This window comes from Drosophila gunungcola, chromosome 3R, assembly GCF_025200985.1.
Source record: "Drosophila gunungcola strain Sukarami chromosome 3R, Dgunungcola_SK_2, whole genome shotgun sequence".
NCBI lineage: Eukaryota > Metazoa > Arthropoda > Insecta > Diptera > Drosophilidae > Drosophila > Drosophila gunungcola.
The window spans coordinates 18,695,043-18,713,182 of record NC_069139.1 but is presented as its reverse complement, the minus strand read 5'-3'; the positions used below and the strand labels follow the sequence as shown (position 1 = coordinate 18,713,182).

General features: G+C 39.6%; 1 protein-coding gene across 9 annotated transcripts in view; it reads left to right on the top strand.

Moving 5' to 3' along the window:
* LOC128258729 (extracellular serine/threonine protein CG31145) overlaps positions 1-18,140 on the top strand; it is a 68,684-nt gene that overhangs the window by 19,171 nt on the left and 31,373 nt on the right. The window lies entirely within an intron of this gene.

Sequence of the window (18,140 nt, the reverse complement as noted above, 5' to 3'; positions counted from 1 at the left end):
TGTTTGGCTTTGCATATTTCAGCAGGGGGCAAGAGCTAAGTAAATGTTTGCCAATGGCTCACAGCCAACCGGATACTGGGCGAACCAAGCACTCTGGATCTTTGTTATCTAATCCGGCCAATGCACATGAGGCCCCAGTACTTCAAAGCGCTGATAAAAGATGATATGGTTTCCCCTACCCCAGAATCCATTACGGGTTTAGTAGTGAAGGCACTATTATGAATACATTAGTCAATCACACAAACGTATTCACACGTGCTACGCTATCAATGCAAATTGCTTATCACAAAACCCCTAATTAATACCACAAATGAGCAAATTGCTATGAAAAAGATCGAATAAAATCTATTGAATTTAAATGCGCTACAATTAATTAAAACTCTTCTAGCTGGGCCATTGAAATCAATAGCAAACAGTTGCGAATTATTCGACGGAACGTATAAACATTTGTTCATATTATTTGCCTTTTGAAATGGCTGCCAAACGCAATGTTGTCCAAATGTAAATATGGAAAAATCTATTTTTGATACCCAGAGAGGTAAAATTGCATTTCAATGCTGTAAATGTTGGTAATTATTGTGCACATTTGACCCACTTTGACGACACTGATCGAGGAATGAAGGTTGTGGGGGGAAATGTCAAAAAGGAAGTTGGCAATTATGAGCAGACAATAGAGTTTTTGGCAACATTTACCATGTGGCATTGTCCAGTTGATTTATGCATGCCATTGTACAGTCTCATTATTGTTGTTTGGATTTGGATAGGTGTATGGATGGGTGAGTGGGTGTGGTATTACCGGAATTCAAAATTAAATTCTCAGAGGTGCTTACCAGTTTATTCAAATTTCAAATGCTAAAACCTTTGCCACAATTGACACGCTTCTGGTTGTGCGTGCTTACACTTAGCGAAATTGAGCTAATTAAAGAGAACTCTATTTATAATATTTTTAAAACATAGCATGTTTAAAAAAAGGGTTTAAGCTAAAACAAAAAGCATTTTAAAATTTTAATGCCTATGAGGTAAATGCTGTCATAAAAATAAAATGATTTTGTAAATAGCTTTTTCACTTTGTTTGTAAACGTTTAATACAAAAAGGGTAAATAATTTACTAATTGTGGTAACATAACATATTTGCTAACAATGTTTTAAGTATTTTAAATTTAAAAAGTAAAATTTAACAAACAATTTAACGCTCTTATATTTTCTTTTTGTGTATGCACGTTATCTTACACGCACGCATATTTGGAAAATATGCAAAGCCCTCAACTCCCCCAAAATTGAGTGGAGCAGGAAACTTTTAGCGTTTGTCGAAAATTGAAAACGTGTGCAAGAAAACTAATTTGATGAGCAAATATCGTTTGGCTAAGGCTAGGGAAAAACTTTGCTTGTAGTAAATTCGTTACATATTTTTTCCAGCTTTTTAGTTCGAGCAGCGAGTTCAATGCGATAAAAGATATTTGTTTTCCGTCTGGTGGTGGCAGAGTTTTGCAGTGATTTTCGGCTCAATATGTTTGCAGGCGGAATTATGCTGATTGCCTCGCGTGTAGATTCTGTTTATGCAAATGTTACGTGCAGAATGGCCAGGGAAATGCTATGCCGAAAATTAAAAACCCAGCCAAATTATGCAAATGAACTTTTGCCCCCCAAAGGTCAAACAACAACCGGGGAATACAAGGTAATTAAGCCATTTGCTTTGTGCCTCGACACTGCAATTAGCAGCGAGTTTTCTTCTGGCCAACCTTCGAGGCCGCCCCTTTCCGAATCAAAATGAAGGTGTCAACGTATTTGGCCGGCTAAGTTTTCCCTTGCAAAATAAAATAAAAATAACAAGACTGCGGACGAGAAAAAATCATACTAAATGAACGGCAAACAGCATTAAAAAGCTTTGGCCGGGGAAATATGCAAATTTTATAACTCGACATTGAAACGTGGCCATAATTGGGCCAAAAGTCAGAGTCAAAGTTTGAGGTTAGGAGCTTTTGTCTTGCCGAGCAGATTTGTCCCGTTTTTCTTGTTTTTGTTAAAAAGCCTCTGCAGGAAGCACATAATTAGCTCGGCCACGTTGGTTGCATTTATTGCCGGTTGTTGGCAAAGTTTGCCAGAGTTTGGTTAATTTTTTTGTGCGGGTTATGCCTTTGTTGTCATTGAGTTTTTTGGTCGGCTAGAAGTTTTTTGCTTTCGGTTTTCAAGCTGTGTTTTGTTTGAGTTTTGGCATAAAGCTGGCAAGTAATCCTTTTTCGAACTAAACAAGTTGGTATTGTCGTTGTAAAGTCACATTCGAATTTTGGAATGGCTGGAACAGTGCACTTGAAACACTGTTAATTTTCTTCCTGCATTTGCTTTGTTTCAATAAATATAATTTTCCAGGCATTGCGCCTTTTTTATTCTGATAACAAATATAGGACGGTTTTAAATATTTTAAATCAGAATGGGCTTATATTAGTTGAAATTCGGTCCTTTGGACCATACTTTTCTTAACATACAACATTTAGACAATTTAAAGAGGCCATTTGTGAAAGGAAGGATAGCATTATATAATATGTTTTCATATGAATATTTTCGATGGAATGTAAGTATTCTTTAGAAATTTAAGATATTTCGAAACAATAGTTTGTCAAGCGAAAATACCGAATACCCCATATCCCGGGTTTCTCTTGGCGTACCAATTATCTGGGAAATTGACTACAAAACGTTCCACTTAACTCCACTGGCAGTCGTCCCTAGGAAGCAATTTGCGTTTCGAACACTTTACAGGTTGGGCCGCCTTCACCCATTCTGCACTTACGACCATATTCCTGTGTATATAACCTTTTAAATCTGCGTTGTCACTAGCCCAGGACACACAGAAAAGGAAAAATATATAAACTGTCATAAAGTAGCAATAATAATCCTTGAGCCTATGTCGAGAGCGTTTTACTGAATTTTTATTGACTCGACAAGCGGGGAGAGTAGTCAGGGAGGAATGGCGGCAAGGCGGTAAGGCGGCAAGGCGGCCAGGCATTCAGACATCAAGGCATCCGGGCGGGCCACTTCAGCTGTCAGGACAACAAGGACAACGAGCAGAAGGACAGCAGGAGCAGACAATGGCTCTGGGCCCAATAAAAAGTCGTCATCATAATTTCGTTCAGCCCGACACTAAAGTGGCGAGATTCGCCTTGAATCCGGCCGAGAGCCAACTTAACCGAAAGTAAAAGCCTTGCCGTAAATGCCCGCTGTTTCAGGCACATAATTCGCACATTTTGACACGGCTAATGGGCGTGGCAATCGCCCCGAACACCACGGCGTATGCTTAATCATTATTTGGCCTGCGGCTTGGCAACTTCTTTTGTCATCACCATCATCTACTGCCGCAGTGTTGATTTTTATTGTTAGCAAAATTATTTTTTAATTAAATTTTTACGACACGCGTGCCCTGGAGAAAAAAAAATGCGAGAAAAGAAGCCTCAAATGGGCAGCGGTCAAAACTTGAATCTTGCGGCTGTCCCACAAAAACTTCTGCCTTGAATTTTTTTCTGTCTGTTATTTGTTATGGTTTTTTTTTGTTTTTTTTTTGTTTTTTTGTTTAGGTCTGGGCGAGAGTGTTGTTTGCCCGTCTGGTCGCTGCGGGCTGCTTGGCGTGTTTTCTGCATTTCCCTGCACATAGGCTCAAACCAGTTTGGCGGAGGGGGTTTGGGGCCGGCCAAGCCCCCTGGATTCCCTCTGGACACCCGACTGTAAATACATTTGAACCCTTTTTCACTCGTCTCGTTTTCCGACTCTTTTCCAATTTAATTCTTTTTGGTCGGCCCGACCATGTGGGCGTGTGAAATGCTGGAAAAAAGGGACACGCACATTGTTTGATTGTGCTTTGAGGTCCTTGGAGCATTTTCACTACGAAGTGGCCCTGGCAGCGATGAAATCATTGGAAGTTCTTGATGACAGCGGCTAGGATTGTGTTCTTGAGGTATAGAGATATTACAATGAATGTTGCTGTACATCTTTAAAAATATTATGGGGATATATGAAATATTTCTAATAAAAACATAGTTGAATCATTCTGCCAAATAATATAAATTATTTTAGCATAGGTCTCTAGATATCTAAGTATTTCACAAGAATGCCTTCAAAGCGTATATTTAAATATGTATCTTAACTCAACTAACTTATTAACGCATTAACATGTTTCTGAATTTTTGTAGGATAATTTTGAAAAGAATTTTGTAATTTTAGTGCATGCCCAGTTCGTTTTTGTCCCATCGCCTATTTAGAATTGTTCCAGTTTGTGTTTGTTTATGGCATTTGTGATAGTTTTTCAGAGTTGAAACGAACCGAACGGAAGCGGCCCTGCCTTTCATGGCTTGTTTCGCCTTTGGATCCTTTTAGCTTCGCTCCCTAACATTTTCACGCAAATCCAACAATTCCTTTTTCTGCATTTTATACGTTTGCGAGTTTTGGGTTACTTTGAGGTCACAATGTATGGGTGGGTGGTCTGTCGGCCCTTTGACCCAGCCACCCAGCCACCCACCTCAAACCCCCACATACACCCACACCCACACCTACACCCACAACCACTCCCACGCACAAGCTGAAATACAAATAAATTCTGCAATAATGTTTGTCCACTCCATGACACACCCATTTGTGTGTTGGAACATTCACGTGTTCTGTATCCTGTGTCCTGTCCGACGTCCTTTGTCTGGAGCAGGAGCTTCTTGGGTCTCCGCTTTGTCCACTTTTAGTCCACTCCTAATGTCTTCAGTTCAATTCAATGGAAAATAATCGAATTTCGCACACATTACTTTGACATACAGAAAATTATGCAAATTGAAATTCAATTGATTGGAAAATGCGATGTTTTCGAGAACATGTAAAAGTATCTGTGAGCACGACCTCACCCACAAGTTTTCCATATGTCTTGCCATTATGGCATATGAATTTGAATTCCAATGCGATTTGGCTGGCGGTCCCATGAATTTTTGAATATGTTAATAGGCCCAAAAATTATTTGGCAAAGCGGCACAAATCTGTTTGTACGCTTTATTCATTATTCATGGGTGCGTTCCCCGCTGTAACTACATAATGACCACGTTTATTTCTGATGAATTACAGTTGCTAGTTGTTGCCTGTCAGTTTGTTTCCAACTTGGCTAACTTCCATCGAACGGGGAAATCGGTTTACGGTCTTTCGGCATGGCCTTATTAAATCATTTTAATGAGTCAACTTAGCTTTGTAGTGGGACAGACAGCCAGTAAACCGCACTTGACAAACATTTCATTAATTTGCCACCGCCAGTGCCAGCTCTTGACAAACGTTCCTTTGAAGTTCAAATAAGCCGGGACTGAGCTTAATGAAAGGGATGTAGCTTTGCATAGATCGTTTATGTGTGGAGTTGTTCATGAACAAATTTTAAATTAACTATAAAAAATTTGAGGAAAATAAAGTTTTGAATTCGAAAAAATCAGTTAAACAGAAATTAAATTTGAATTTAAAATGAGGCAACATTTTACCATAAATACAGTACAAAAGTTCGTCGCCTATTAAAAAAATAAAACAAAAACACCATATTACTTTAAGTACCATAGAACCGCACACAAATACAATTAAATATCAAAATAATTTACATATTTTAAAAGGTTGACATCAGCCCCAAATAAATCAGCATTTTAATTGTTAAATGTCTCATTAAAATGTGCTTTTAATTTACAGCCAATTGTTGAATGCACATTTACATAGAGCAAATCCATCGGTATTGTAGAAAATTTGCATAAGCAATCGCAATTGCCATTACAAGTCCTATCAGATGTCACATTAATTAGCCGCATAAACCTCTTCCAATCCTTGGCTTTATCCCTTTTTTCTCGTTGGGCTTCAAAGGGATTAACGCTCGGGCCGAGTGTAAGCCAAAATAATTAGTGGGCCAGCGCCCGATGCTTAATGGTCACCATTCAGTCTCCAATCCTGGCAACGCAAATACCACCCGACATCCGACACCCAAAATAATAAGGGAAAAAAACCACGAGCGCCAACCAAATCTGCTGGGCAAATATTTGCGTGAGCGCACTTGAAGCGAGGTGAACCATTAATTTCAATTAATTTGATTTATGCCAAACTGAAAATGCCGGCGCCCTCAAATAGATTTTCACAATTCAGATTTTCCCCCCCCCCCACGCTTTTTATTAATTGTTTGGCATTTTGTGCGTGTAATTGGTGCGGTTAATTTTTCCAAATCGCCCACAACCACCGCCGACGGCCTGCCAAATAAAAATGGCAGCCTCTTACCATTGTTAACTAATTAAGGTCAAACTACATAATGCGAATCATTTGTTTGGCTCCAGGCACTTGAGATTCTCCTGCTGGTCGGGAAATTTGCATTTCCAATGAACGTCGAACACAGCTGGGCGACAACTCGATAATTTCCAAATGGTAAATGGCAAAAGGCAAACAAACCGGCCGAAGGGAAAACAAACTTGGCCAAAACGTTTGCCTAATTTCGCTACGCCTTTTGGTCGTGTGGCAATTACACCTGGGCGGTAAAAGGGGGCGGGGGGGGTTGAAAGAGCGGCTAAAGCAAATCATTTGTTTGCACAAGCGCGACAAAGCGAACTCTTGAACTTTTTCGAAGCTGCACGCACAGTGGTGACGAAAAAAAAAAGTTATTACATTTGTTTAAACAAAAATGTTTTTGAAATCATATTTTATTAAACGAATATTAGTGTAGTTATAGGTATGAAAAAAAACCTGAAAGTTTAGATTTAATAAGTGTGTCTTTAAAAATAAGCTACAGAAAGTATTTATTCAATACTAAATAATAATACCTCTATACTCTTCGGTATAGAAATGAAACAATACCGAAGAGTCTAGAACTGTAGTCTTAAGACTTATTTTAAAGTCCATTAGTTTTATTTTGATTCTTTTGTAGTATTAATTAAGCACTTATCTTATCTTATTGAGAATTGTTTTTTACCCAGTATTTTAAAATTCTTGCAAATGACCATGAGAGAATGTATTAAAAAAGTTGCAAAATTTACTGACAATGATTTTCCGAACACTTATGTTACACTGTTCATCGGGGAGTTTGTTTTGTCGGCGCTACCGACATCTTGTTCGTCTGTCCGGGACTGTAATTTTGTTGCAAGTCGTTCGGCACATTAAATGCATTACGTTTTGTGTTTGTTTTGTTGGCTGGCTGCCTTGCCTTTCGGCTCGGCTTCGTGCAGCCCTGACAGCTGACAGTTGGCGGGAAATAACAAACAAATTGACAGATGACCTGACAATTGATTTCGTTACGTCTTTCCCGTCTCGGGACTCTGGACTCTGGAGGACCGAATATCCGGACCACCGTCAAAGGTGGAGCAAACTTGCATTGAACGAATGCAATTAAAATACAGCTGCTGGGAAATGTTATCAAAATGCAAATTGCATTTGTTTGCCGCTGGAAAAAGTCAATAACTGCCAGAGAAAACTAACAGAGGGAAATTGTTTGGGAGGTGGTTCCCGGTCCGTTCCACCGGGGTTGCCGTGCAAAAATATTCCACTAAAAGTCTTCGGTGCGAGATACACGAATCGTGGCCATGCTGAGTGGTCATCCCCTTGGGCCACTCAACGATGGCAATGGCAACTCTGGCAGCGAAGTTTTCTATTTTTTCCGCCGGCCCTCCTCCGTCCCACGAAGAGTTGCCTCAACAAATAACAATTTCAATTTCGCGTATCGAGCGCAGCGTAAATTCAAATTTTGTAACTTTTGTGCCGCAGGACGAAGGCAGCCCTAAGGATCGATGGCTGGCGACAGTGAGCACAAACAGTTTTCGCACACGCTCCATTCCGGAACCCGGACCGAGGGCCCGCAGGGTGGCAAAAACTAACAATAATGACAGCAAATCAATATCATTGTCAAGGTTCCCCGGGGGCCCGGCAACACCAGCCACAAAGTAAGAGTCTTTATTGTAATGCCGCCATCTCTATTCCTCCCGCCCCCCATCCCTCTCTGTCCCACATTTTGAGACCCTGTATGCGATTGTGTGAGTGGGTGTGTGCGTGTGTGTGTGTGTGTGTGATATGCATTTACCCGGCTTTTCTGTTTTTCTGTTTTTCACGGTTCCGGTCCTTTTCATTTGGCGTTGGCAAACATAACGCGCACTTACGTTTACGCCCTTCGGATACGCTCACCTGCCACGCCCCCATATTCATTCACTTACACTCACTGCCGCCCCCTTTTTCCTATTTCCTTTCCCTTTTTCATTTTTACTACCACACAGAAAAAAAAATTGATTTGATATTGGATATTTGAAGATCAATATTTGTCACTAGATTTTTTTATGAAATGATTAAAGGAAGAATTAAAAAGAATTTTATTTTAGATATATCGCAACTATATAAGAATATAAGTTTGTGAAGTTTTCATTAATAGTTTTTTACTACTCCTTAACTCGTAGTCTTTATATTAGGTACTGGTGTTATTGCAAATTATAGTGCATTTACAATTAAACACTGCTTTAAAATACATATGTTGTTTTCAACAATATTTTCGCTAAATAATAATAAAAAATAATTGTAATATAAAATTTTGTTTGTCTTTTTATTATCTGTATAATTTTAAGATACAAATTTGCAAATTTGTAACACTGCACCAGAGTTAGTCAATCGTGCATTGCAATGCACTTGAATTGCAGTTGCAGCTGCACAAAAAAATTGAGTGCGGCGAAAGAAAAATAAAATCCGACTCTGCCCTTTCAGTGGTCAGTACTGGTCAGCTGAGGGGGTGGGGGTCAAAGGGCGGAACGGGGGACATGTGGGTAATCGGGATGCTCAAGGGAAAGCGGACAGTGCGGCTGCTAACCCCTCCAACGATGAGTCCATCGCTGCTGCATATGTGCTGCTATTCAGTCACGCATTCATGCGGCAGAAGGTGCAATTGATTGCAGTTGTTGTTGTTTGTTTGCCGTTTGTTTGCTTGCCGGCTGCTGTACGTGAATGTTGCTGGGTTTCTGGGCTTCTGGGTTTGTTTCTGGCTGCTGTGGCGATACAATTCCATTCAGCAGGGATTCTGACATAAAAAGTGTACAAAAAGTTCGCTTGAGTTATTGATTATGTTGCTTATCATTCGGTTTTGGCGATGAACTCTTTGACACAGCACAGATATCAAATACGATGTTGACTACAAGCACACATAAAACTTGTGGCTTACAAATTGCATTGTTTGTGGCTATGTAGATTTTACATAAACATTTATGCATGACGATGCATCTCAGAGGTTTGGATTATGTATTTATCTATTATTTTCATTTCGTTAATGATCAGCTTTAGGCAATTTGCTATAAATTAATATTGAACAACAAACAAGGCTTTTTGTTTGTTTAATTATTCATTTGGATGTTGGAGGATAATATTTGCTTACACCATTTCATATACAAACTTGAAAGGTTTGTAGAGCTAGGCAAACAACTTTGTTAAGAAAATAATGAAATAAGAATAGAGATATTCGCTTTTAACAAAAATAAAATGCAGCTACGCTATTTAAATCCTAAGGATTTTCCCCCATATCAGATTAATCCCATTGAGCATCCATTGAGACGATCAGGGACTTTATGGGTCCATGAAAAGTAATTGCATATCAGCAAACTTGTTTGCTCTTCCCGACTTTGTTTTACATTTTTCATTAATTAAGCGCTTCTCCCACGCTCGATCTCGTGGATCGTGGACTCCTCGATGCCTTGGAGCCACTTATGCAATGCCTCAAAATTGTTAGTTGATGTTGCTGCTGATGCTGCCGTTGATGTTGCGGTTGCCGTTGCCGTTTGGTCATGAGGCTCCCAAAGCTGGCACACATTGTTGCCTGCTTTAAGTGGACACACTGTGTCGCTTGCACTTTTCTTTAACAACGTTGCATGGTCTACCTCGACTTTTCCTGTTTTATTTCGCCGTTTGTTTTCCGTTTCCGTTCCCCCCCAACCCAGTGTGTCACATAATGCCTGCTTCCCAGGGAATAACGCGCGCTGGGGAAAAAAAGAGTCAAACGGCAACCGAATACGCCACGCATGCCTGAGGGTAATTCGAGACTCAAAGTGTGTCGCCAAAGGTGGAAGAGGAGTCGAGCTGAGCTGCAGCCACCGACGCATTGTTGCCCCAACCAAACAAATTTACAAATGCACGTGCGAGGCAGAAACTCAAGAATGTGGAGACAAACAGATGGTGAGAGAAGATATGTTGACTTACAGTCAAACTTGCTTTATTCAAACCTCCAAGTGACAAAAATATAAATAATTTAAAGTGGTGAATTTTTTTATTTCCTATTAGTTAAGGCTAATATATTGTTACATATTTTTATGTTTTACTAAATAAAATAAAAAGACAAATCTTAAAGGTGGCTTTTTGAAAAAAGCACAATAGAAATTTATAAAATCAGCTTGTTCCTTGGCCGAATAAATAATTGTTGCTACTTCCTTTGCAAAAAGTTCGAGCTTATGCGAGCTGGACTGTTTTCACAAGTGTGTTGGTCCAAGTTAAACATGAAAGTGAAATCTTCGCATGCAGCCGCCTCGCTGCTTCCGTCAGCAGCCATTCATGGGGTTTACGTTTATTGTTACCTCTGCCACATGCAGCATTCCATCTGCAACGTATAGTAGCTCCTTGCCCAGTTTCAGCTGCCTTCCTTCCCTTACCTTTCACTGGGCCGTCAGCATTTAGTGCTTGGGCTGCTACTTGGGAGCCAAAAGCAGTGGCAGCCGTCATCGTTGACGTCGCCCGTCGTCGACGCTCGTCGCTTGCCAAGTTGCACGTGAAATAAGTGAAATTGCAGCCAGTGGCAGTCAGCAGTTGCCAGTTGGTAGTTGGTAGTTGGTAGTCGGTAGTTTGCTAGTTGCTAGGTTGCCAGCTGGCAGAGGTAGCAATTGCTTCTAATTGCCATGGCCCCCGAGCATCAGTGTTCGGCATTAGGGGCTGCTGGCATTTGTTGCTCGTTTAAAATATTTAACTTTTTCGTTCGCGATGGGAGGTGGCAGCAATTAAATGCGATTACCGCGAGCGCAGAGAGGCTGACAAGTGCACACAGTCGATTATGACCGAAATTGTATGTATTTATGCTTATAAATGTATCCCTTTTAAACGGATTTCAGTTGTGGATCCGATGGCGACGTCAGTGGCTTCGTCGGCGGCATAATAAAAATAATGTAAATGTAAATTGCCATATTAACGGGGCAAAAAGCGGGCGGCGAAATGATTGCGATAAACGCAAATAAAGCATTGACAAACGGACCCCAGGACCACGGACTTTGGCGGCTATGGGGGTGCGGGCGTTAAGCCCTCCGCTGAGAGCAATTACGACGAGCGAACCACAACGAGCGGCGAGCTCTGCCAAAGTGTCCTTAAGCGCCGTGCCGCGTTTTGCCTGGCAGGCTGTTTTATTTTCATTTAATGCTGCATTTCCGTTTCCTCATTGCCTCATTGCGTATACGCAGTGTGTGTCGCTTGCCGCGCGTGTTTTAATAACTGCCCGTTGGCTGTTGATCGAGCCGGAGGCCGTTCGTTCATGCTGCCATTTGGCGCTGTCAGTTGGCCTGTCAATTACATTTTAAATTTCTTGTCGTTAATTTTGATGCTCGCGGCACACGTCCGTTTGCCTGATAGGTAGCTGGGCTTTTAAGCAGATTAAGGACACATTTTTGTCGTCCTTGCTCAATTCAAGGACCTTTTTCGGGACTGGCCTTTTATCAGGCTCGCTCTCGCTCTTGCTCGCGCTATCTATCTCCCTCTCAGTGGACAGGCGAAAGTCATTAAATGTATTTTTGTAAATTTCCCGGCGGCCCATTGTGAAATTGTGTACTTTTTTATTCGGCCACGCATCCAATGTCCTTGTGCTATCTCCTGCTAAATTTGCAGTGGCCGAATTCATTTCATTTGCAATCAGCCAACGAGGAGCGGAGCCATAACAAATGCTGAAATATATAAATTGGGTCCTTGCATCTCGCTTGCGCGGAAAAACATTTTTTATCGGCCCCGCCTTGGCCAAGTGGGGCAGTTTTATTTACTTGGGCGCAGTTTCTCTTCACTTCGTTCTGTTAATTTGATTTTTATCTGCTTTTTATTTGCTTGCCATCCCCGGTGAGCTACACAGCACCTGGCATCTCATTTGCACGTGGCGCATACGCCCCGTTGACGGCTGCTTGATTTTTATTTAGGGTTCTTCACATTTTTGTTTGTCCTGGCAAATGTGCAAGTTTGTTGTGATCGCCTTCCTTTCGCTCCATCCATGCGCCATATTTCGGGCTAATCACAAGACAAAAGCCAAAGCTTTTCACACCTTTAATCCCTGTTAATTGGGACCTGGGACCCAGTACCCAGTACCCTTGGCCGTTGCTAAAGCTGCAAAAAAATTCGACCAATTATGCTCTGCAGCCCTAATTGCTTCCTGGCCCAGTGCGTCCGCTTGGCTCCCAACTTGATTTTTATAATAATGATACCGGATATTTAAGTAGATGCCGGCACAAGCTGCTGGCAACTAGCAAAATCACAACAAGAACTACAATCTGCCCCGGACCATCTTTTGCCCATTTTTGTGGCAGGCGAGAGAGGAGCCAAAAAATAAACTATATATACATATCCTCGCAGAACAAAGGCTATAGAAAAAGGAAGCACAGTGGCAAGAAATTGGGTTTTCTTTAGGTTTGCAAAAGCAGAAAAAAAATGTTTGTTTAATTTAAAAAATCTCAACAAACTATAAATCTAAAATAAATAAAAATGTAATAAAAAACTTTGTGGTTAAATTTGGTTTTAATGGCAATGCTTTATTAGCTTCTTATTATATTAATATCGATAAGATTTCTATTACCTCATTTAAAAGTTTTATCCTAATCCGTTTTTCATTTTAATAGCTTACAACTATTTTATTTGTATTTCAATATAATTGCAGGGTTTATCTACCAAATTGTTTGTTTGCACTGCATGTCACAGCAAATCTGACATAATCCATATTTTATTGCATCTTTTATTATAATTTTGAAATTGCCCAAAACCATATTAATTGTAAAATGTTGGTGTATGAATTCCCGATGAAATCGCTTTGAAATGAAAATGTTGCTCAAACGAAAACGGTTAGTTGTGGTGAACTGCACTTGACCTGGCTTAAGTATAAATATATTCTCAACGAAATATCCACATTGTAATGATGACCAGCACTTTTCGCTTATAGTTTCCTCTCCGTGCGTGTGTGCTGTCGAAAGTCACCCACTTCTGACAGCCTTTTTCTGGCGGCGTTGACTTGGGCCTTCCTGCCTTTTTGGCCCACTGTGCGAAGTAAGAAAAAAAGTGCTCGGGGCTGGCTGGGCAAAAGTATCTTGAAGCCATTTGTGCAGACTCTAATGATTTCCGCTAGTTTCCGTTTCGTTGTCATTGTCCACGTCTCCATCGTATGCACAAGGAACCCAACTGGGAGTTGGGGCACCTCCCTCTCCCCATTTCCCATTCCCCATTTCCCTGCCAAATTAAGGTTTTCTCCCCATTGTTGGACATGCAACGACCTTCTGCCTTCGGTGGTTCGTGCTGTTATTGTTATTATTGTTGCGTGTCGGTGCGTTGGTTGTCTGGTTGCTTGGCTTGATAAAGAAATTATTGTAATCTGGCTTGAATTTGAGCTCTGACGCGACCCTGTCGCACTCGAAACTTAATCAAATTGTATTGCTAATGGAAATGAAGCGGTTATGCACACACAAACCATACACAAACACCCGCCGGCAATTGCTGTTAATGAAATTGTCTGGCAAAATGCGTTGCACGGCGGCGCAAATCGTGTGAGCTGCTGCCAATGCCATTATATATAATTGCTTATAATTCAACCAATTTACAGTTCATAAAGCTGCAGACAAAATGTTACCCACACAAATTCAATGTGTGGGCTGCCTTGGCAAAAATCGCAAGGTGTTAATTAGGAAGGAAGTTTTATGCAAATAAGCATGGGCATCTCAATTTCTAAGATAATTCAAACTGGAAAATACCCTATGATTAATTTTAAAACCCCTAAACAAGAAAACTAGTTTTTTTAGACCTAGATGGTAGATATTTTATAACATATTTTACCTAAAACTAGAGTTTTTACTATCTGGAATTCTACAGAACATTTAGTTCTTTACAGTATAATCTTAATGGCTGATAGTTTATTGATTAAATCGCCTAACTAGCAATGACAGTAATGACAAGTATTTCCCTGGCAAGCCAGTTATTTTATGCCGTATAATTTAATTTTCTATTAAATATTGGGTGCATATATATCCGACTATAATCGTGGCAAATTGGTCTTGAGTTAAGCCCCTTTTTTCCTAGTCCCATCTACGATCTATTTGATTCAGTTATCTATCGCTGCTAAGTGATTTATTGCCCCTACCATTTATATCGTAGGTTTTTGGAAACACTTTGATTAAACCCTGCATGTATTTGATATTACCAGAATAAAGCCTGTCACATGCAACACATGAATTACCGCCGCAACAATGACAACAACCATGACAACAAAGGCAGGCAACAAACAAACAAACAGCGACAACAATCAAACTCGTTTTGAGCGTTTCCCATAATCAACGGCAACGACGACGTCGTGTGAATTTTATTTTTCGGTTACAAACAAGTTCCGTCTCAAGAAAAACATTTTTGCTCCTCATTTTGTTAGCTTGCAGTTGCGCTTCACTTAACTGTTGACAGCACTTCTGAAAAAGTTGCACCTTAAAATTAGTAAACAGAATCAATATGACATGAGAGATTAATTATTTTTATTATAAATCTATTTGTTTGTTTTCGGTGAAAAATATAATATTTAAATATTTCTAGTATGTAAAATTAGATTTTATATTAAGGTTTAAAGCACTCTGAATAGATAGGTGAGTAAGCGTACGTGTGTATTTTGTTTAACTTAATCTTGATTAATCTTCATTTAAAGTGGGCATAATTAAAATTCATGAAAAAAATAAAAGTGTATTCAAAATCGGAAAATTTATTTGTTTGGTGTTTTTATTTATAGGAAGTGTTTATTTTTTCTTAGTGCAATGAACCGTTGCTGCTGTAACTATTGTAGCAGTTGTTGTTTGCACAATATTTCACGCATACGTGCTTCTTCATAGAGCGAGTGGGTGGTGCTGGGCGGTTGAGTGGGTGGCTGGGAGCCTCGGTGGTTCGGTGGGTGGCGAAATGCGCTCTGCCGTAAAATTGCGCGCAATTTGGTTTTTTGTTTGTGCGAGTACGAGTATGTTGGCTTAACGACAACAATCTGAACACTTTGGGCTGAGCGCGGGTTCTGGATTGTGTTCAGCATAGCAGAAAATTATGAGTTAATGGATTTTGTTTAATATTTCTTTTTTTGCTCGTATTGTTCACTGCATTATTACGATTTACAACAAGCCGAGAAGTGTTGACAACCACCACATACCACATTTGCCTTTGCACTGACAGAGCATGAAAGTGTTGAGTGTTGTCACCGCAAAAAGCATTCAACAGCAATGACACGCTCGTTGGGCAAATGCTTCAACACCATCCATTCCACCCCATCCACTAGTAGCTCAGCAATTTGTTTTAAATTCAAGTTCAATGCTGGAGCGAAAGTTTCTGGAAAAAAGTAAAATAAGTGAGACGGGAGACTGACAGCCAGATTCGCTCCTTGGCTGCATAATCAATGTAATTAAATGCGGAAATTGTTTGGCGCAGTGCAAAACTGATTTGGAGCTTGACGTAAACGCTTCCATTGAAGCCCCATCAACAGGCCCAGCCCCAATCCTCTCGCCCCACCATTTTAGCTGAATCTCCAGTGTTGAACTCGAAACCGGCGACGTTGTCATTAGGCAAGCCAACGAGCTCAGCCTGGGAATATGCCACATTTTAATACGCTTTAAAAATATGAAGCTTATGAACATAATGCTTGGGCTTCACATCAACGAAGTCAATGTCGATAATTAAATTTAATTGAATGTAGCATGAAATACAAAAAAAAAGAACTTGTGCAGGAACATAATATATCCCAATTTGTCTAAACATATTTTACTTTTATTTGAGTAGCTCAAACCATGGTAACACATTTTCTAGTTTCAAATTCACAAAAAACTAGTTAAGCATAACACAACAGTTTTACTCATATAATTTAATTGAATGTCTATTATAATTCACTCACCTAATCCACAATTTAATGACAACTAATATTTTCCTCTGTCAAATATTTGCATGAAAATACATGTCTGCAATATAAAATTTAGGCCAAACTGATTTTTCAACCGATCAATGAAATTTAAACGGCAAAAATCCGGCTTGATTTCATAGAAAAATATTTATAAATAAGATGCATCATAAAAAAACATTTATAACTCAAGGATAAGCATGAATGTATATTCGGATTAAGAATATAGAGCCCAAAACAAGCATACTTTATTTATGGCAAATTTTTATATCCCAGATAATTTAATCCAAAATAGAAATCAGGGTATGCTGAGAATCATATCAGTGAATAGCATTTCATCACTTATTTAAAGACAGGAACTGAAAAAGTAGAGAGTGCAGGGTAAAGGGTCTGCTATTCGCAAATACGCGCAACGGGAATGTGCCATTATTAAGCGTAATTGCTTTCAATACACCAAAATGTTCAACCACATAATTAGAAAATTACAAATTGAATGCTCGAAACTCAGCTGGAAAATCAGATAGAGAGATGGCTAGAGCGCTTAAACGAGAAAAATAGATTAATTTTAATTTCGATATAATCACTTAGAACGATCAATGCGCGATTCAGCTCTTTTTGCTCACATTATGAATATTTAACTACATAAAGCAAAGCAGGGAAGCCAATGCAAATCCTATTAAATGAGTCACTGCTCCGTAATGAAATTAAATTTTAACAACGGCCGGAGATGTATTTATAAATATAGCAAACTAATATTAATATGCGAATTAATTATTTTGCACAAAGATCCGGCTTATAGAGGTTCGATTTCAATAGAAGTTATAAAATATGTATGTGATTTTTTGTATTTCCAATGCATTTGCAGCTTTGTCCTCCCCATACTTATATCTCGATGCTAACCTAATGGTTTGGATTTTTTGCACAGCGGTTTGATATTGTAAAATAATTTATTTAAATTGAATTTTTTGCGGTTGATTTGTGGGCAAGTCCAGCACAACAGAACGAAAAAAAAAAAATAAAACAGAGCACAGGAATGAGCTTAAACCCAGTTGCAATTTAGTTTATAGCCTTGAAGACTTGAGAACTCGAGTGTTTTCTTTGAGCAGCTCAGTGGCTCCTCAAGGAGCACTCTTTTATTTAATAAGTTTCCTATTCGTCTCACTTATTTTTGCCCATAGCCTTTGATATTTCGTCGGGGCTTAGGTTTCGTTTATTTATTTTCCAGCCAGTGAAAAGCGAAATTGCATATTTGCTTTTATTATAATAAATGCCAATTTAGCCGACTGCAATTCAATTACGTGAGCACCGTGAAAATTTCCCTATTCGGTTGTTGTTTTTCTGGCTTCCCCAGCTTAAGTTTTCCTATTGCAAAACGTGCGGCACTCGAGAGATTGCGGCCTGGGCCTCATAATCTGTGGAAAACGTGAGTTTCGGCCTGGCCAACTAAATGGTTAGCTGCATAGCCTAGCCCTCCAAGCCATCATTTTTTCTGTTGTTTTTTTAAACACTCAAAAAAAAATGTAATTTCTGCAATAAATTTAAATTTATTTTATAAGAAAATTGAACATAACTTTTTTTAAGTTAATATTAACTTTAAGCCTCCCAAAAAAAAGTGTAAATGCCTTGCTGGGGATGATAGCCGAGGCAATCATGACAGCGACGATGCAACAGTTGAGTGAATTGGATAATTGCGTATAATTTTAATGGATCGAACGGCAATCGATGTCTGGAAGGGATTCCTTACCTGGTTTTCCTCTTATATCGCAATGTGTGTTAATGTGTGGATTATTATTGTACCCCCAGCTGCAACGTCATCGTATCGTTTACATCTGTGAATGCTTTTGTTTCGCCTACAACCATTGTGCATTATCTGGGGCCTTTGGGCCTGCCACGTCATGGCGGCAGATGATACAATCAAAAGCTCAGTTCCCTACCCAACTAATGATCCACAAGGACCTAAATTTCACGTCTTTGGGAAGGCCATTTAATTGAAATTCGCTCCACCGCTCAATGTTGT